The sequence below is a fragment of the Lepeophtheirus salmonis genome, chromosome 7 (genome assembly GCF_016086655.4).
Source record: "Lepeophtheirus salmonis chromosome 7, UVic_Lsal_1.4, whole genome shotgun sequence".
Taxonomy (NCBI): Eukaryota; Metazoa; Arthropoda; class Copepoda; order Siphonostomatoida; family Caligidae; genus Lepeophtheirus; species Lepeophtheirus salmonis.
The window spans coordinates 39,585,810-39,608,508 of NC_052137.2; the positions used below are offsets into that span (position 1 = coordinate 39,585,810).

General features: G+C 28.8%; 2 long non-coding RNA genes across 2 annotated transcripts; both read left to right on the forward strand.

Moving 5' to 3' along the window:
* The first annotated feature begins 493 nt into the window (after positions 1-493).
* On the forward strand, positions 494-776 carry LOC121121594 (uncharacterized). Its single transcript, XR_005865532.1, has 2 exons — positions 494-631; positions 687-776. It is a non-coding gene; the product is annotated as an uncharacterized lncRNA (long non-coding RNA).
* A 16,738-nt stretch (positions 777-17,514) lies between these two features.
* Positions 17,515-20,453, forward strand: LOC121121989 (uncharacterized). Its single transcript, XR_011781151.1, has 3 exons — positions 17,515-18,212; positions 18,397-19,861; positions 19,929-20,453. It is a non-coding gene; the product is annotated as an uncharacterized lncRNA (long non-coding RNA).
* Positions 20,454-22,699: the final 2,246 nt, after the last annotated feature.

Below are 22,699 nucleotides of genomic sequence, written 5' to 3' on the forward strand. Positions count from 1 at the left end.
CTTTTTTCAGAATTTTCACATTTTGGTAATATGTCAAATACTCAAAAATCAGAATTGATTCTTCTAATATATATAACTCAAAAAAATGTTTAGGAATTATAATAGAATAAACGTTAAACACAATTTATAATATGAATTAAAAATATGAACTTTGGTCTTTCATTAGTTGATAAGAACTAGAGTGGGCCAAGAATCTATGTAGACATATCTCAAATAAAAATGATAATGTTTTGGATTGAGAAATCTATGGTCTTTGTATACTGCCTAGCCAATGCCTTTTATTACTATTGACCAATTTTGAATACTCTTTTTATGGGAAAAGTACGTCATACCACCATGACCAAATCATGATAATTCCCCTTATCACAAAATGAATTATCCTAGATTGCATACTATTTTTTTATATACGCAAATATTTAATCAAGCATTAAATTTATCAATCTGACGGAAAAAAAATAAGTATAAAATTTGTAAAAAAATATTTGAGCAAAGGAGTTATCATAACTAAGTATTGGAATATTTAGTTGAATTTTTAAGCAAAATAAAATCAATATTGAAATCAAGGAGCTTGAACAATATTTGTGAAACCTCATTGTGTATTGCAAAATCCTAGATTTGAACTTCAAAATAAGTATTTATCATAGAATCAGTGTTATCAATTAAACAAAACAAAAATATTACAATAGATAATGATGTATTGTAAAATTTTGGTTCAACTAATCTTACATCGATATAAGTTTCGACGTAGTGTTGATCTTGGTCCGTAAACACTAAATTGGTTTGAGAACTAATATGGCGTTTTAAAGAATTTTAGTCTGCTCGAAAAAAAGTTATTAGTCAAATTTGACATTTATAAAATATATTCAATATTATCTTTTGAAATTTAATTATGCTTCGTCGCCGGGAATTAAAGGAATCTTTTCATCGCTCTTCGTTACATCCATCCAAGGAGCACAATATATAGGGAAAGTACATGGCATTCTTTTTGGAAACATGTTAATTGACATTAAAAATCATCTTTAGTATATCAAAGTGGCTAAAAAACTCTTCGACTTTACCAGATCATGGCTATGGGATTAATTATTTGACCAAACAACTTCATATTCCGGAATCTATTTCATGTATTCGTGAGAAATGTTTGTATGCCAAGAACAATCTATCTCTTCGTTCTTTGATGAGTTTCCACTTTTTTGCTCATCTTCACTTAGATGGTTATGTAAAATAAGTTCAATACTCGTAGTATGTTTCATTAGTGACTAATGAATGACTCAGAAAGAAAGCTAAAAGTTATCATCGTTTAGGATGAGGATTGGATTCAACGAAATTCAAGATAATTTAATTTGAAAAATAATTACTTTTTTATTATAAAAAACACAACTGAAAAAAAAAAATGTGGTCTCCCCTGATGGCATAACCATTATATAATCCACCCTTTGGAGGATTTGTTGTAGACTTATAATTATAAGCCCTTGTGGCACTCAAAGTAAAATTATGGATCGACATTGGAGAATTCCAAAATCAAAATCAGTCTAGATAAAATCCCTTAATACCGAACTAGAAAAAAATGATTTGTCCGAGTCTCAACACTAGTGCCTATATATATGTTCAAATACTAATTTACATAGATTATTACTTATAGTACAGTAATTAAATATGCATGTAAACATTTCAAAGTATTCTTTCATTCAAAGTAACTATAATAATCGAAAATTGTTTGCCCACAAAATAATGAAAATGAGTTGTTGCAAAATTAAGACTGTTAGGTCAAAAAGGCATCTCTACTGAATTTATTTAGTAGTTGACTCAAAACGTTTAGTATAAAATTTAATCATAAACACATATTTTTTATAACAAATGTAAAATAAATCATACTTCAAATATTAAGAATATATTTTGTACCGAATAAAGCTCTGAGTAGATAGTATTGACCTATAACATAATTAGTATAATTTGAGTCCATACTTTAGTGAATGAATCTCTATATTTTGAAATATATTTTTTGTTATATATTATATATGAAAAACACATTCTAAAAAATAACAAAGTTTCTAATCGATGTCATTTAATTTGATGAAAAAATATAATATATTGTGTTTTTTATTAGTATTATTAAATCCATTGAATCAAATGGATGTAGGGTCTATTTTGAAATATAAAGTTATAGTTATCAAATGAACTGGTACTTTAATTTTAATTGAGTCATTGATCGTAAAAATTATCTTTATATAATATAAAGAGTTAAATTAGGCATGGCCTTAATTTTGTCCAATAAAAATATATGTCGTTTAATTGATTCTGATTGAGAGCATTTAATTTCATATCTACCTATGGTTATATCTTATCCACAATCAAGAACACTTTTTTTATTTGAAACCTCAGCTCTTTATATTATAATGTAGTTTAATCGTAATTTATTGCAAAGTTACTGAAACATTAAAATAGTTTCATTGAATGAGTAATTGGGCCATTAAATTATCCATTATGGTTTATTTTACATTCATGTACTTGGCTTTGATGATTTGTATTATGATTACCTCAACTCAATCATTTTTATGGCATGAAATAAGGTAGCTTTAATAATGATTTTTTTGTTTAATGTATGCGTGTGTTTAGATTTATATGTAGAGTGTATAAAATCCAAGAATCCCGCATAGTTTAAATGCATTTTTCTTTATTGATTAATTTATTAGATCGTTTGTTTATTCAAGGATCTCAGAGCTTACTAGTTAATTGATTTGTAATGATATAATATTGCAATTGCATGAATAAATGGAAAAATGGTGTAGAGGATAATACTTAGTATATTCCGGGTGTTACACTCATGTTAACTCTTGTAGATCGAGGTTGCGGGAAACAATTGAAATTACATCAGAAAAAGCTGAGCTTATGTTTATATTCCTCCATTGCATGCCACTCTTCCCACGGTAAAATAAGGTGATAAAGAGACATTTGAATCAATATCTCTGCACTTCTGTAGGGGGTAATAACCCCAGAGGGATCTATAGGATTATATATAAATATTGTTAATATTAAAAATTAACATTTTTGGAAAAAAAATTAAAAAATACACAGCTATATACAAAAATTATACTTTTTGGAAATAAATGTCAAAAATCTATAGCTGCTCACAAAAAATAAATTTTTCTTTCATAAAATTCCCAAAAACCTACGGCTGTTTACAAAAAAAAATCAAATATTAAATTTTTGGAAAAAAAATTCAGAAACTTATAACTAGTCAAAGGAAATATTATGTTAAAAAAACTTGTAAAATAAAAAAATGTTCAAAAAAAATTCATTAAAAAGCAAAAAATCCTTAATTTAGGCGCCCCTGATGTCCAGGAACACAGCCTACACCATCCAGTTGTCCTCCTTGGTGCTGCTTCCCGTACAGCAAACGCCATATTTAAGTAGCAGCTACATGCTGGACTTCTGGCTCCAGTCGATATCCCTAGAGCCCTAACTTGAACCCACTGGACTTTAGGTTTTGACCATACGTGGATTCAAGGGTCTGCAACCTATAACATCTGAACATTGCTGTTCTGAAGGCCACCGTCAATGAGTACTGTGAGACAATCCACAACGAATGTGTAGACCTTAGGCGCAGCTTGAAAACCATCATCGCCGCCAAGGTGGATTACAATGTAAAATTATTGTTCTCAAGGTGGTTTGTGAAGTAAATTGTACAAAATCAAGATGTAACTCTGCTTAATTGCTATAGAAATATATGTCACTGAAATGGTAACAGAAAAGTGTCTAATTTCCACGCAACACCCCCTATCAAAATATTCTTACGTACCTATTATGCTCAGATTTAAGGAAATTGGCACAATAAAACACAATTATATATTATTGCTCTAACAACTATTATATGTATAATAAAACCAGTAAAATTATTGCAATAGTTGGCAATGTATGTGAGTAATCAGTATATTATTTGGAAAGAGCCTCCAGTTTTAACGGCACATTATTTTAAAGTTAACTATTAATCAATATATTTTAATATATACCTGGGGAATCTGCAGGATTATATTATTAATATATTTTTTTTTTGTGTGTGGGGGGAAGGACCTGGGTTTTTAATTTTTTTTTGTAAAAAAAAATCCATAAATTAAAATTTGTTGAGAAAAAATATTAAAATTTGAATTTCATTGATTTTTTTTTTGAAAAATTAAATTTTTTGTAAAAATATTTCAAAACATTAAAATTTTGGAAAGAAATTTCAACAATCCAAACCTATTCACAAAACAATTTCAAAATCCACAGCTATATACAAAAAACTGATAAATCCATTGTTATTAAAATAATTATATTTTTTGGAAAATAAATATAAAAATCTACACCTCTTTAGTAAATAATTAATTGTTGGAAAAAATATTTCAAATATTACAGTTTTTGAAAAACAAATCTCAAATATTAAATTTCAATTATGAAATTTTTTTTAAATATTTCAGCAGAAATCCTTAATTGGGGGGGGGGGTACAGGCCCCCTTTATGCAGACGCCCCTTTGAACCGCCAAAACTTATGTACAAACTAATGGATTATCATTAATGAAGAACCAATTTGCTACAGAGTAAATTTCATTACCACACACCATCAACTGTTTTTTTTATTTTTTTCGGAGAAAAGGTTACAATATCCAATAAAGGTAGATATGTGACATATTTATTTGTGTTTAAACTTGGTCCAAGAAGAATATTTTTTGGTTAGGTCAAAAGACTGATTTGAACAAATATTTTAGTCGACACCACGGATGGTAATTTAATTATTTTTAAATTTGTAAACAGATTTTCTCCCCATCCAAATTAACCGAGTTGTACAAATATGAAACACATTAAATTTCATGTGACTGAATCGTATCGTTGTTCACAATTGGTAAGTAAACAAAATGTCATTAACAATTCAACAATAAAATTTGTTTTGACCGAATTTTATATGTGACTGAACAAAACCGATTTTTGTGTGTGGCCGATCTAGACCGAATTTGTTCGGTTTAATAAAATTTTTAATGATCTCAGATTAATCTAGGATTTCCAAACCGGAACTGTACACTACATTTAAATGGTCTTACTTTCGATACTCTTTCCAGCTAAAAATATGACTATAATAAAAAGGCCATGAAATGCAATTGACATGCACTCACTGAAATTTGATTACTTTTTTTTTATAAATGAAAGTTTCTATCCTTGCTTTTTTTATAACAGCCAATTTTGTTCGGGATGGAGATTTACGGCCTATTTTTTTATGAGATAGCGGAGCTATAAGTACCAGTTTTAATTTAAATGCGTCAATATCCAAGTACAAATACATATACTCTTGGGAGAAAAATCCCTTTGTCTTTGAATCAAACATCTAGTTTTTGTCTAATAAATAAGCTCTAACCTTTTAATTTCTAGAAAAGTGTTGTAATTTCATTTGAAGAGTTGTTATTAGTGATGTGCAGTGAGCTGAATTTTGCTGTATGAGTATTTTCTAGTTGCTAAAAAAATACTCAAGGAATTACGAGATTTACTCGTTACTCACTTTAACACTTTTGCTTGCTAAAAAACTCGTCAGACAAAAAAAAATCATATTTTATAAATGATTATGTATATTTGTAATTTAAAAAAATGTTTGTGTAACTAAATTGTCCAATATTCACTCAAAAATTAGTTTTAATTAGTTTACTCTAGGCTGTAACTACTATTTAATCAAAGAAGATAATGATTATTACTAAAATAATACTCTAGTACTGAAATTCTGCAAGTGCTCAAGGAAGTAGGATTATATTTAAGCTTAAATCTCAAAGGTTATGCTAAATTTATGTTTAAAAGTGGGCTTTCCCTCATGCACTTAGAGATATTCAATAACCTATATTAATGTAACTAAGTTTGTCGTATGTCTATTCATCTGAGAATGACTTTCTGAGTGTGCGCAAATAAACTGCGTAATTCAAAGCAATGACAATTGTTCTCGCTAGTCTTAAAAAACAAAAAAAGATTACTTTTCAAACATACTGGGATTAAGATTATATGTATTGCACAAAGGTCAATATGTTTCTACTGGTATTGCCTCTGGGAAAACATAAATTCCATATTTAAAAACACGTCCTTTTATGCCTACGAGCCGAGTTTTTTTTTGTGTCGTTATTTATTTACTTCATAAAACTCGAGTAGTTGTTTTTGCTCGCGGCACATCACTAGTTGTTATATTAATTTCAAGTTGTTCAAAGAATGATATAATAAAGAATACGAGTGGAAAAAGAAAGAAATTAGTTTTTCCCATAAAATCACATTTTGAATCAAACATCTCTTATAGTGGAAATCAAGTACTGAGAGAATAAAAGAGAATTATTTCTTTGAATAATAATAAAATAATCAGCAAGTACATAGATATTCGTTTCAATAGTCCAATTAAGATAAGTGTCGGTACCATAAAAGAGAGACAATCAATTTTTTTTTATATATACTATGTACATGTATTTTTTCTGCTTCCAGATTTTCTTGTAACTGTTTTTGATATTTATCTCGAATAGAAAAGATCTCATTAAATAGAACTCAAATATGTATTCTAAATGCTAAGAATATGATCTACCGCTTTAATGTTAAAAAATTGCTTTATTTCAGATAATTACTACCTACACAAATTAAGAGTAAGAAGTTTGATATATCCAACAGCTTTCATCCTTGCTTTATAACTTTGTATTTATAAATTAATGATCAAAAAGTTACAAGTAAACAATTAACTGACATCTATGTATGTAGTCTTATGGGGGTTACGAAACTTTCCATGCGTGCACACGTAATTTATTTAAACAAGAGGGTGTGTGATTTAAAAAGATAATTTCATGGAGGTTGCGTAACTGTGTATGGAGTAATATGCAAAGATCGTAGCGTACAAAAAAGTACTGTTAAGAACACTACCTTGTCCAAATATTTATCATGTGATCTTCGTTTTTCGCCAGTTGGCTTATAACTTTATACCAATGTAGGGGTATATTTTTTATACCTAAAGGTAAATTGTGTCATTGGTAGAATTCAAAATTTTTAATCAATATTAGCGATTACACTAAAGAAAAAAAGGATGAAAAAATCCAAGACATGTGAAATATCTTGGAATGGAGCCCTTTGCTATTGGAATCAAGCACCTTTTCACTGATGCAATGAAACCTGGAGGCTTGAGTAAGGAAATAAACTCTTATCTAGGATGAAAAAGCGGCCTCATCATCAAGTGTATTTCAGATGAAAAAATATTCACTGTGATGTTCATATCAACTATCAAAACGATCGATATATTGCTAGTTTCAAAGCTGACGTCATGGCTCTACAAAAACAAAAAAATCCCGCCAATGTCATGGTGATCCAGGTGATATCTAGCAAATAGGAATGTGATGCTTTATCACTTTTTTAAACAATGGTAAAGGTGAATGCCCATGTCTATGACCAAGTTTTGGAATCCAAAGTCCCTCCCTGGATGAAGGATAAGACTCAGGGGAAGCCATTCGTCCTCCAACAGGATTCAGCACCTAATCATACACCCAAGATGACAGCCTTCCTTTAGACAGATCCATTGACTATTAGCCGTCTAATAGCTCGGGTCTGATTTCTCTGGATTATTCGTGGTGGGTGCGTGTTGAAGTCATTGCAGACAAGAAGTCACACAATCGTATCTTAAGCTTAAATGATTTCCGTCTAAGACGCTCATATTGAATCAATATAAACCGGAAATAAAGTAGATAGTAAATAATAACCAAATGATTGAGATAATCATCTGGCAGAGCTTTTATTTACATATATTGTACTCAAGAACCAATTTTCCCATTCTCTCTCTCTTACTAATCCCTTATCAATAATTATCTTGGGAGCATTATTTATCACATTTTAATATAATACTACTAATCAGATACCATATAAAAGTTTAAATTTCCTTTTTCATTTGCTTCTGATGCGCTTGTGCACCTACATGAAGACCCTTTCGAAAATGATAAAGAGCTTATTATTCTCTTGTCGTATGATTATGTGTTGTATTCACAATTAGGCATATTATTAAGTTTTTAATCCTCATTTGAATAATATCTTTAAATACATAAATAAATATGGAGAAAGTTGCAAGGACTCGAAGGTGGATTCCTAATAATCTCCTTATTTGAATATTATGCACTTATATAATATTTATACTGTATACACTATACATATATAAGATGCATATTGTGTAGTTGATTGGGTTAAAATCTTTATTTTATTTGTATAATGAAATTGAGATGATTCTGCTTTGAATATGTACATATTCATGTACTTATTGAAATTGAAGGGTCTTCACAATCCCGTTGATGAATATTTAATATACAATATATTATATATACATATATAATATGAGAGGAAAATCATATACAATATATGCTATTAATTTCAATTTCCTGTGGAGCGAACTCCTTTTATTCCTTTATAATATGTTCAAAAATGTAAATGTAATTGAAAAGTCATCAAAATCAATATACATTAAATTTCATACTCTGTCATTTTAACAAATACGACTTAATAATTCATGTGACATTATTTTTTAAATAATAATTAAAAGATTAGAAAAGGAATAATGAGGATGAATGTTGTGTCGATCTTTATTTAGGACTGAAGACTGCAGTTCCTTCCAATTCAGTCTCGGTTCTGTCGAGTTTAGTTCTAAAACTAGATCACTGTAATAAGGTCGGGGACAAAAAGGTTAGGGATAATATCGTGGCATTGTAAAATGGAGGTATACATTATCGTTCTAAGACACACTTGTTGCGGGTTATTTTCATCGTGGATAAACATCATTGTAAGCAATGCAATTTTGAGTAATTTCGTTAAAATAGCCAGGGTGAGTGAGGATACGTGTTACAAAAGTCATTTTTTTTAAAACTCTAACAAGTTTCAAAATTTAAATGATAATTCAACGCCCAGGCAACATGACATAGGTAAGACAAATAATTTCAAAGGATTTTTGATGTAGTGTAAAAATTAAATCCATTTATTGGTGTTTTCGAAACTAACCAAAAGCAGGATACTTGATACACCAGGAGGAGACCTGAGACAGGGTAAAAGGAGACATGGTAAAGTGTAGGATTAGACATGTTCCAACAGGAGGAAACATGCAAAAACTGCCATTTGTTATATTCAACCATTTATTTTACTTTTTATTATAGTTTGTCTGCATAAAGTAAATACTTATAATTACATATGTTAAATAAAGAAATAAAACATTTATAGAAATTGAGAGCATAGTTAATATTAAATAGAATTTTTTTTTTCTTACTATTAACTGCAATTGGAAATTAAAGTATAAGATAAAATTATACAAGAAAACAAACATAATTTTATATAATATATTTATATAGTAACTACGAGTATAAATAATAAATAGTGTTGGAATCAGATTAAATGATGTGAACTGAATATTTAAACTAATAATATATTACAAACATATTAATTAATTGAATAACCTGCTAGACTATGACTTTAAATAATAAAAAATAAATTTTCTTGCTTTATACTAGAAATATATCTCAACAAACACTAAAATATTTACTGTCTGTGTCGAAAATTTGAATGCCGAAAATCTTTATAAGTGTACGCATTAGGCAACCCGGGGTTTATGTTGATTTGATAAATAAAGGAAGACATTCAATTGTATGAGAACAGGGTGGTTAGGTAACTAGACATTTTTAAGTTATTGGTTGTGAAACATGCCTCCTCAGTAACAAGTAACCTCACTCTCCACAATGGTTTGTAATTTTAATTCCGTTATATACTACAACATTCTTCGGCCCAATGGTTTTGTAGGTAAACTGTTGGGCCCTAAACTAATTTAAATTTCGCCACCATTGCTTCCTTGAATACTTCTAATATCCCAAAATACAGCTCGGCTCAGTGTTAGTGCAGGTGAACTACTTGGACCAAGACAGGTCAGATTCTTTCCCTACCACTTTTCTGAACATCAATGACATCTTATAGTATGCATAAATACACCCCGACCTACGGCTTATGCAGTTGAACCACCGGGATATAAACCCAAATACATTAAATATATATACATTTTTTTTTTTTGCACCCCTGCCAAAGAATTTAACCTTTTTTAGAGCCCAGCAATTCACCTGTACTACCTGTGAGCCCACATGTATTTTGGAATAATAAAACGGTTTCTTGATGCTCAGGAAAGTGGCGGCAGTAAATTTAACCCACCTTTTCACCAACAGATCACCTGCATAATCCGTGGGCTGGCGTGTATTAAAGCTTATTAGAAGGGATCTTTGATGCTTAGTAACGCTGTGGCGGTTGAGTTTAAGCTACCTTGGGACCTAGCATTTCAATTGCACATCCAGTGTACCATGGTGTATTTTTGGATATTTGAAGGGGTCTATGATGCTTAGGGGAGTGGCTGCAGACTAGTCCTAAGACTTGACTGGACCGAATTATGTAATTACTAACACATCACTATTTAAGCAAACCGAGGACAGTATGAAATTTTTGTAGTTGACTTAAAATTGTAAATTTTTTAAACAACATTCCTACATATGTTGTGATTTTTTTTTATTGTTTATAACAGTTATTGGTTTCTTCTCAAAAGAAATTGTTTTTAAATGCGATTTTTTCAAATGTTGAAAAAAAAAAAATCATTAATAAATAACTAGACTTGTCATGGTGTTGAATTATTAAAATTCAATTTATTATCTGAGATGAATATGTAATGAGATTTCTACTATTAATCATTGATCAATATTATAGATAGGATAAATTTACTTTCAATTTCACTTCAAAGCCTTATTCTGGCTAAAAAAATGCTTAATGTGAAGAATAATTGTTATCTATATTAATAAAACAAAGTTCAACAGGCTACTTGCAATTATATTTTGAGCCCACAGAAACACTGTTTGTAGGATCAAGAAGATAAAAACCCCAAAAAGAGACTAGAGGGTACAAAGATACGGAACAAATTCAAATATAAATATGAGTGTTGTGTCCTTGCCTTTTTGTGACGAAAAAACGTTTTTGATTGACAAAGAGTCAAGTTATTCCACATCTTCAGGCAACCTATGTTCGTGGGAGCTTCATATGGATGTAAGATTGAGCCTTGGTTTGGCCACAGTCTTTACCGAACCTGAAAACCCCTTGATTTCAGCATTTAGGGCGAAATTGAGAGTTTTACCTGTGCTAAATATAATCCAAATTTGGAGTCTTAAGGGACACAGTTAATAAACCCTGGGTCAATATATATACCAACTTTCTCAAGATGGCCTGTGCTGCTTTCAAAACAATAATTTACTTTGCATTGAAGCTAAAGGCTCAGTTTTTGAGAAATAAATCATACTTAATGTCCATAAGAACCACTCAAAAGCTTTTTGTTGTACGAATTCATTGGCGGCCTTGGCAGCACTTTTAATGTTCTGCGTCTGGTGTGTAAAAGCTACTCGTCCACACCTGGTACAACCCGTCGAATTTTACAATTGTTTACTAGTGTAAACTTTCGGGCTGGAAATCCTAGACTATCACATACCCTTATGATTTTTGTTGGAATTAACCAATTCAATCTAGATCGTTTATATAGAAAAGTATGTCAGCACTTTTAATGTTCTGCGTCTGGTGTGTAAAAGTATGTCCACACCTGGTACAACCCGTCGAATTTTACAATTGTTTACTAGTGTTAAATCCTAAATGAACCAATTCAATCCAGATTGTATCTTAGAACTTTTTCCTTCAAACAATAAAACTGAAATAAGTTAGCCAATTCTTCCAAACTATGGAATGTTTCTTACATAATTGTTTGGAAATGTTCAAAAATTAACAAAAGTTCATTTAAGTTCAACCAATCAATGTTGAGAACACTGATGAGGGGAAATTAGTATATATAAAAAACGACAGTGAACATCAAACTGCATAGTTAATTTTTGTGTAAGTTACACCGTGCTGTATCATATGGTTTTTATACATCCTACTTCCAGATTGATGGTGTGACGTAAAAAGCAATAGTCTCATAGAAACATTCGGCCTTGATCGGTCCAAAGAAACTATTCCGTCTAGATTGGAACCAAAAAAAAAAGTCTTATTTAAAATTCGGTATATACCAATTTTACAACTGTTTATGACGTCATATGTGTTTTCAAATTGTGAATACGGTACAATGACGGCAAACCAAGTTTAAACATAGATAGCTCGGAGATTTTTTCAATCGGTTGTCCCTCCTGGAATATGGCACTCCAAATTCGAGCATATCTTCAGATGGGTGATTATGTTACAAGATTATTTCTTTGATTCCCTTTATTTTTCTTTGGTTCTAACTATTGGAGAAAGTCATCTTAATCCAATTTAAATGAATTAAGAATGATCATAGGGCATAGCAATTATCAATTAAATGCACTTCTAAATTTAAAATTGTTATATGTATATTCTAGTTTTAAGGTTATAATTTCACATATTGTAATATACGGATTGGTAGATTCTGAATTATTCTGAGCAAATCTTTTTAGACTATCTAGGTCATCAGATATGTAGGCTTTGGTAAATTAAATAAAAACATCAATGAAGGCGGTTTTAGTGAAAAACGAACTTTTGTCTCTAATTATTTATGAAACAGAAAAATATCGATCCATTATCACTAATATCACAAGTGGAAATATGCATGTGATATCTACAGATATATGTATAAACTAGAAAAGGGTTAACCAGTGTTACTCTGGCCAAAGAGGAAGCAGGAAATCCCATTGACAATAAACAATGTTATTTCTCCTTAATTGTTTAGAAGCCTTCGGTACGGCGAGCATTATAATATAGCGTTTGTATAATATATATATATGTATTATTATGAATTTAAAAAAGTTTTGTTATAAACTTCAAATAAGTTTAAAATGTTGTGTTCAATATTCATCCTTTTTTGCATTTCTTTTTAAATCTTTAAAATTTACGTTTACTTAAACAAAATAAAAAAGTTATTCCGCAAATGACAGATTTTTCAGTTCAACATCAATTTTTATGAGTCAAATTTAAATGCAAAAAAATTCCCGACAAATTTTTACAAATGTATGTCATTTATGAATGGAATATACCCATGGTACCTATGCAAAGTTTCAACTTCCTAAGTTCAATATTGTGGACAATCATAAAGGACACTCACAAACTCTAATAGATATATACAATGTAGTGAGTTAACAACAAATATATTTTTGAAATGAAATGAAATAACTATAAGTTATAACCATTTTGAAAAAACAACAATTATTCTATTTTAATAAATAAATGATTATATAAAAATGTATTATCATTTTTTCGTCTAATAACAATATCCTACATTTTTTTTCCTGCATAGAATATGTAATATGTATTTTTTTCTAAGTAAATACAAAAAAAATATTTGCATTTTCAATAAAAATTCCATAAAAAAAGGTTTCTTTTAATAGAAAAATAATGGAAAATGCAGTTTCAAATACTATTAAATTTATGTATGTATATATTTATGACATACATATAAATGTATAATGTATATGCAAATTAAATGAACTACGTCAATATATTATGGTATTTAGATATACGAGTATTTACCAACTTTCAAGCTACATTAACATAAGCATTCTACGTTCTACTTATCCAATTCAGAAAATTTAGGGAAAAATGATTTCAAAATATAAATAAATAAATTACCGTAAACCTTTTTTTTTTTTTTTAAAGAGTGAATATTGATTTATTCGGTCCATAATCTTACTTATTACATTATTGAAAATTTCACCTAAAATGGATTAAATTATAAGTAACATACCAGTATTTTAAAATGAATAAAAAAACAATGTAGAACATGCGTCAACATAAAAACAGGTATATACTTTTTTTGTAGGCGTGTTTGCTCTTTTCTCGAAAGATACTCGCTCATTCTTTTCCTAAATTCTCCAATATATCATTCAGTATAAACTATTCATATAGTACATATATGACGTAGTATTATTCAACGTGACGTCACTAAACGATAATCTTGTTTATTTATTTAATAAAATAGTAATGAAGAAGAACCATCTCAATCTCTAAAGAACTCCTTTGTCCGTCATTTAACTTTTTCTTATTTATTAATTTACTAGTGGTAGTATTCGGCATTGCCCGGAGTTATTAGGCTTCATCCAACAGACAAATTTTACTTGATAATTTCAGACAATAACTTTTTATTTTTCATGAGCACACTCACAAGCAGCTACTCAATACTTAGATGTACTCTCCATAGTCTTAGGCTTATATATTTTTTATTAGGAGAGGGGGGGAGGAAAGTAAATTTTTTAGAAAAGTTTTATTTTAAAAATCCAGAACTATTCTCAAAAAATTTTAAAAATCCACAGCTGTTGCTAAAAAATAAAATTTTCTAGGAGATTTTTTCTAAAATTAAATTCAAATAATACATTTTTTGAAAAAAAAAAATTGAAATAGAAAATTTTTTGGGGAAAAATTTCAAAAATCTATAGCTATTAAGAAACAGTGAAATTTTTTGGAAAAAAATTTCCAAAATCCATTGCTATTCTCAGAAAATTTCCAAAATCCATGATGTTAAAAAAAAATGAAATTTTGTAGAAAAAATTTACTAAAGCTAAATTTCAAATATAAAATTTTTTAGGTAAAAAATTCAAAAATCTATAGCTATTCTCAAAAAAAAAGAGCTGTTTACAAAAAATTAAATTTTGCGGAAAAAAGTTTTTAAATTAAAAATATTACATTTTTTGGAAGAAGATTTCAAAAATCTACAGCTATTCACTGAATGAACAAAGAATGAAAAGTTGTCTTAAGTATTTAAATAAGGAAAGAAAGCGGAGTTATGGGAGGGTATTACCCCCCTCCTCTATGGATTATTTAATGTGGAAAAAATGGGAGGTATTGGCAAACTTTTAATATTTATGTAATGACTGGAAAAAAAAGATTATTCCGTATTAGAGTCGGGACAAAAGGATTTTAAGAATAGTCCTAGCAATAACTCTGGGTTGCCTCTACTGAGATTCTGAAATTATGTAATAGAGGTAAAAAGATTAATAACCACCTATATAATAATAATAATACCACTCCGGATGTAATTTTTTGCCTATAAAACTGATATTCATTGATATTAATTTATAAATTGATTTTTTGATAATTAGCTTCTAATTTTATATATTTATAAAATTTAATATATAAAAGTTTAAAGGGGTTTCTTTTAGGATTTTGACCTAAAAGAAACAACATCATTTTCAAGAGAAATGTGTAATTTTAGAGGAAGCTTTCAAATCATGAGTCTGTTTGTTGTAAATGATTTTTTTTTTAGTGAATCCAATGAAAAAAAAATCCGCTCCTTCCACATTTTTATATTTTGTACGTAAAGTTTTGAAATCAATCCATTGCAGGACATACTTTAATTTATGTACAATTAAATTAAAAAAGTATGAATTTTTCAATCTACAAGCAACACTTTTAAATAATTATTGTTTATCTGTCCTCCAGAGTACTTTAGTTAATTTTATATCAGAATATAAATGATCTACAGGGGCGCCGCATTACTCGCGTTGGGAGTTTTGTTCAATTCAAAATTATGGTTTCTAGGAAAAGGGTAGTGTGTCGTAAAGTATCAGGCCAACATATTAATAAACAATGTTTACAGAGTCAAAAGTCAAGTCATAAGGTCACGACCTGCAAACCAGTTTTAATGAAGAATAATATCAAATTTAAACGACATATTTTTACCATTTACATTAGATATTAGAAAATGACATTATTTTTATTTTACGACCAAAATTTATTTTGAATATTGTGAAATACTGGAAATATGTTACAGCATGTTAGATTCGGGGGAAAAAAACAGATAGACACACACAAATATTAATAAAATATTCAAAACGTAAGCTTAATTGTATTTAAAATGCTAATATATATTTATCATGCTTGTTTGGTTGGGGCCAGATGCCTTTATGGTGTAGCTGTAGAATTGAACTTTTACAATCAATTAGTGATCATATACTTTGTCATTGAATGCTAATGTTAATGTCATTTTAAAAATTGGCAATCTGACTAAAAGGATGTGAAGTTGCCTCTTATTCTGAACTGCAAGAAATTTAATTTTTGGTTTGGACTCTGCTTTTTGACTATGATTGGAAAAAAAGACATCTTTATAACTTATTGTCCGATTAGTTACCACAAAGAGATATTTGCAGTCAATAATATGTTGACTAAATTTAATTAAATTCGAAAATTACATTTTAAAGGCAATTTGTGACTATTTTATTTATTGTCAGAGGAAAAAAAGTGAATACTAAAAGTTTTTATCCCCTTTTTGCATATCAAAAGTTGTACACTGTAGTTTTTCAATATATAATATTATATATACGGTACAGGAAACCTGCCCGTGGAAAATTGCCCAGGAGAAAATTGATCGTATTTTGTTCAAACTTCATAATGAATAATATCACACTATAAATCCCTTAATATTATTTTTGAAAAATATCTAAATATATTTGTTTGTTCCATTCCACAGGGAGTACTTTCAAGTGTGAGGGATATTATTGCAATTCAATTTCCTTGCAATTTTTTAAATTCAATCCAATCTTCTAAGAAATGGATCGAAAGGAATGGTTAGGGTATTATTAATAGTTTAAGGCCTCTTAAATTATGGTTGAATACCCTCCGCCCTCGAATTGACCCGTGTGTAATGTGGGATTGTTAAAAACCACCGCCAATACATCAAAGGAATCCCTCTAATACCAAAAAAATAGTTTATAGCCCTCAGTTTTTAAAATTGAAACCCGCACTTTTTACGCTAAGTAATTTTTTTTCTCTTATGTAGGCAACGTAACATTTAAATAACATTATTTGTATTTCAATAGTCATATCAATAATTTTTTTTCTTTAATTTCGTAATGGGTACACTCAATTTTTAATTACTTTTTGTTTATCTTTTTTGAAAGGTGAGATACGTAACTGATTTCTTTTGGAAATAATTTATATAATCCTATAAGTAAATACTAAATTATATAAAATTTTATTAATTATAATTTTATCCATATTTTATAACTTTCTACATAAAATAATACAATACATTTCTTATAATAATTTTTAAAGACATTAATAGTAAATAAATAATATTAAGCAAATTTATGAACAGTTATTATTCATCATTAAGTTTGAAAAAAAATACGGGGAATTTTCTTAACTGGCAATTTTTTGCGCAATTATATATACATATGTAATTGTAAAATACATTAAATTAAAATGTAAAATTGTACAAGTTATAATTTTTTTAGTTCTATGAATTAGATTTTTCCTTTTAGGCAAAATACTAAAACTTTTTGTTATTAATCTATTTGAATTGCTTTACCAACTAAAATATGTTTTTTTATGATAATAAATAATTTAATCCCTATTTCATTTATTCTAAGGCCCTACCATGTTACTGGACTTAGAATATTATATGTTCGTATTTACATTTTTTCAATTATTAATGTTCTATATTTTGTTAAATTCTTTCCGTTTGCCTGAATACCCAATTAAACTTTTTTTTAAAACCCTCGCCGTAAATAATCCTCATGGGCTTAATTACTAATTTTTCCTTCATCATTTTTTTTAATAAATGAGGTCACTCAATTGCATATAACAAAAAATTATACATCTACTAACTATATCACCCTTTAATGGTATGATGATGTCAATTATTATTATAAATCTAATATTCATTCATAAATAAATGATTAAGTATTTATAAAGATATATCACTATAATTAATACATAATCACAAAGATCCCGTCTTCAAAGCGCTTCTACCTACATAAATCAATTATTTTTATATTAATTTTCTAAAAATGAATAGGGAACGTACATTTACAAGAGGAAAATGTATTATTGTTTTTTGCAATTATATTTTCAAACTCTCAAAATTACAAGGAAGGAGTTACGAACAATTGATTTAGTATTTATTGAAAGTTACTCAACAAAGTCTCAGCCATTTTGGACGCGGAGTAGTTATGGAACAGTCGTTTGAGTGAGTATTTTAGTTTTTTTTGGGAAAAAGGACAAAATCGAGTATCGCTCTGTTGCCAGAGTTTAGGTGCTATAAAAACAAGTTTTGGTACATTTAATTTCTATAGATGAAAATTGGATTCACCATTATACCCCCAAAACAAAAATACAGACCAAACAGTGGACTGCAAAGATTTTCGGTCAAATGAAGAGGCAATGGCCTTCGTGAACAATTATTTCTCAGAAAAAAACGCCAGGTACTATTTTTTTTTTTTTTTTTTAGTTTCCATAGCATTTATCATTATTATTTAATTCTTGAAGTGAGAAAATCTAAATATAATGTACTTAGAGTAGAGTTGGAGATCGACATTGTTCCAATTTGTTCCTATATCCTTGCTAGATACGAAGTGAGATTTATATTTATTTTCCTTGCTCTCATAGGTGATCTAATAAAACTAGTCTTGGATCGTTCTAAAAAGAATGCAGTCCCACCACTCAACTCCTGATTAATTTTGTCAGTCGTAGGATTGGTCCATATTGGTCTTTTATGGTATTTACGTCATTTACCGGGTACTTCGAGTAGGCCTAGCTGGGGAAGTTGTTGCCATAGGTTCAAACCAACTACCCGAACATAAACATGGTGTACCAGCAGGATGGTGCGCCCGCACACACGTCCAAAAAGGCCCAGAAGTGATTGTAGGACAACTTGCTGAAGAAAATATTAAATTCAAAATAATACATTTTTTGAAATTTTTCTTCAAAAATTCACAAATAATAAATTTAAATTTAAAAAAAAATTTCAAATATTAACAGTTATTCTCAGAAAATTAAATTTTTTGGAAAAAATTCAAAAATTCAAATAAAAATAATAAAATTTTTGAAATTTTTTTCCACAAATCCACAGATTTTCACAATAAATAATTTTTTTAAACAAATTTCAAACATTCACGAATATTCACAGAAAATTAAATTTTTGCAAAAAAATTTGAAAATTTAAGTTAAAAATTTCAAAAATCCACAAATTATCACAAAAAATAAATTTATTATTTTTTTTCTGAAAGATTTCAAACATTCACAGCTTTTTACCAAAAATTAAATATTTTGGAAAATAATTTGGAATGATAAATTAAATCTTATCCAAAAAATTTTTGAAAAAAAATCAAATATAAAATTTTTTAGTAAAAAGCAAATATTCCTTAATTTGGGTAGAGCTACAGCCTCTCCAGCAAACCCAAGTGGCCCCTCTGTTACTTTTTGCATTTTTAAAATATATTTTGGTACTTAATCCCTACAGGAAGCACCTAAAATCATCCAATAATAATGAAAGTTAAGAAGCTACCCTATAAAATGGGTAAGAGGTTGGGCGTTTTTAAATAAAAAATATTGCGTAAAAGAAAAAGTTCATTAACATTAAATTTTGTAGTTGTGAGAATAAATAGTATTAATATACAATTAGTCGATGGATAATGTTAAATATTTTTTTTTTTTACCGATTATTAATCTTACTCAAATTTAATAGTTCTTTTAATTTATTCCCATTATATTTCTCCTTGTAAATTACTTGTAAGATTATGTACTTGATATCGTTGCATAGCTTATTTAGTTATTTCTGTCTTTTCTTTATTAAAAATCTTTTTATATTGGTTGAAAAATAGGAAAGAGTAACGTTATTGAAAAAAAAGTTGAGTCCCAAAGTTTGAAGTCATCTTCGTTGAGATGTTTTCTGGATAACTGCTAAAGATTTTGGAGATATTTCTTCTTGTTAAAAGATGTCTTTCTATTACATCCACCATGAAGGCGAGAACAATTCAATACTCTACATATTAGTATCCCTTCAAACATGGACATTGACATATACTTTCTCCCAGCCTTCAATAATGTCTTTCCTTATCCACATGGATTGATGGTGAGCATTCTACCCAATTTCTCTACAACTAGTGTGAGACTTTAAGCAAATATTGTCTCTATCGTAGCTTTGAATAACAAAATTTGCTTGGTGATCTTTCCCAATGGCTCGTCATCTTTGTAAAACTCCAAAACGTATTATTTGATTCAAAAGATGTTAATGATATGTTGTAATTATGTGGAAATACTACTATTAATCTTAAAAAATAGAATCTTATGTATATAAAAATGGAGAAATGAACCAAATTTTCCTAAAACTTGTCATGATTATGGGTTGGTGAATCATAGAACGATCAATCTATCCTTAGAAGTTTCTAATAACTCGCAATCTACCGTAGACGGAAAGTATATAAAAAATAAAATAAGCACAAATATCTCAAAACTATTAAATATATCTCAATTATATTAAACAATAAATTATTGTATAAAGCCAACAAATTCTATTAATGCATCAAATACATATTTAATTACAGCATTAGTTCGTCAATACTTTAAATAGTTCTTGTCGCATGATTTCCCATCAGCTCTACTCCATTTAAAAATAAAAAAATATTTATGTGTTCAGAGTACTTTTCAATTTTATCAAAGTATTTCAACATTTAAAATGCCGCTTATCTTATTAATCTATATGTATGTATCTAACATAGATATAATATCTGAGAAATGATTTTTTTAATGTTATTAATTATGTATGAATAAATTTTTGCATGTTGATTCTCATGGGAGGTAATTTACACAAAATGAATAAAATTATAGCAATGAAATATTAGTCAATAAATTGTAAGAACGATTTAATAATGGATTTATATAACTAACAGATTGGCAATGAAAACTTCAGTTCCTGTTATTGATAAGTCCACAAGTATATGTATTTGTTATTAACCTACTTATTTAATTAGATGATGTAGCCCTTTTATTCCATTTCAAAAAGATAAACCTATATCCTTTTCCTGGATACTAAATAAAGGATATATCTTCAACAAAACGAGACTTTCCACTCCCAATACCATCTACCTACCGAAACCAAAGATTGATCATAACTTTAAGCATAGTTTCTATTATAGATTGACAAGTCTTTGGAACACAATACTTTTTTCCTTTAGCCAGGGAAGTGAGGCTGATCTCAAGCTATTTTTAGTTGTGTTTTTTTTGTGTGTGACACGTATATATATATATATATTACATTTGTGATTTACTTTATTATGTTGGCTGTTTTTCTTTATACTGTCACGTTATTTAAAAAGAAATAATATTTGTATTTTAAATGATTCACTTATAAAAAGATTGATAACTTTTATATTTTATAAGCACAAAATATAAGGCAAACTTAATAGTCTTTGTTTACCGCTGCCGCTGGTCGAAATAAATTAAAAATATACTTTTTGCTGTCTAAAAATCTTGCTCTAAAACGGACACCTTTTTTAAAAGACAAATCTTGTTTTTTTTTTTAAATCTGTTTATAGGTGTTTTTTGAGTATCATTAATTTTATCCATCCGAAAGAAACATACAACAATTCCAAATGTTTTATAAGATACAATTAAGAGATTTGATGTGTTATCTTGTTCGAGGAACCTGTTTTTACAGTTTTAAACGTCCTCATTTTAAGAATTAATGATTCAATGCGACATCTGCGTTGTTTATTTATTAGAAGTTTGGGTACATACCCAAGAATAGTGGCTCTATCTTATGTGTATTATTCTTTATTATCAATTACCACACTTATTTGTTTATTAGAACAACTCTGCGCCATCTTACATATATAGAAACAAATGAAACAATATTTCAAATAAATTGTTTAATAATGCACTTTTCAATGGAAAAATATTACATACTAGTAACCAATAAATCCGCTCTTTCCATTTATAGCCATTTTAACTGGATTTGGCATTTAATCAACCATGCTGTGGCACATTGAATTCAATGATAATTACGGTCGCAATTACCATTGCTGACCAATCACATTTTTGAGCTTAGTTTTCATTATTGTACATTAGTGTTGGATCGGTCTAAAAAAAACCTAAAAAGACTGGGTCCTATCAGTCCGGTCTTAATATAAGGTTTTTGAGTCCTAGGACCGATCCTTATCGGTCTTTTACGATAACTAAAACAGCGTAAATGACTGTGCAACATAACTTCTTTTAAGAGATAGGATAGTTGAAGTTTAAAGTGTGAGGCATGTGGCTAGAACTTATTACTATAAGTTCTAGCTATCATTTATTATTTTCTTCGTTTTTATCAAGGTTAATCGAAATACAATGTTATACCATAACGCGTGTTCGACTGATGTTTGACTTCCACCACACTTTTTAATATTGACGTCATAGTGTATGAGTGGTTGAGTGTTTTGTTAAAATCTGTTTTCTTGCTCAGTAGTCGGTACGATACATCAAATTGAAAAAAAAACAAGCCCTATTACATTATGGTCTAATCTTGTATTTTTATAAACCTTGTTTTTTATATTTTTTTCAATCCTAGCTATGAGTGAATAATATGTCATGATAGCTAGGACCTTAAGACTGAAGTATCAATCAATGGTAAAAAATATTGGACCGATAAAAAAGATAGAAAGGGGGGAGGTGGACTGGAAATGAGACCTAGGACTGATCCAACTCTATTGGCCATAGATTTTCTATAGGATTTAATTCACAGGAATTACCTGGCCACTCAAGAACATAAATTGCCGTTTCTTTAAAAAACTTATTTTCTTTGCCAACTCTTGCTGAAATATTATATTACCCAATGTTTTGTTTTACATTTGGTGCTTATAGTCCTTGGGGTCTGATACTGTTACAGGAATTATGAATAGTGAAAAAATAAGAGCTTATTAGATGAAGCGCT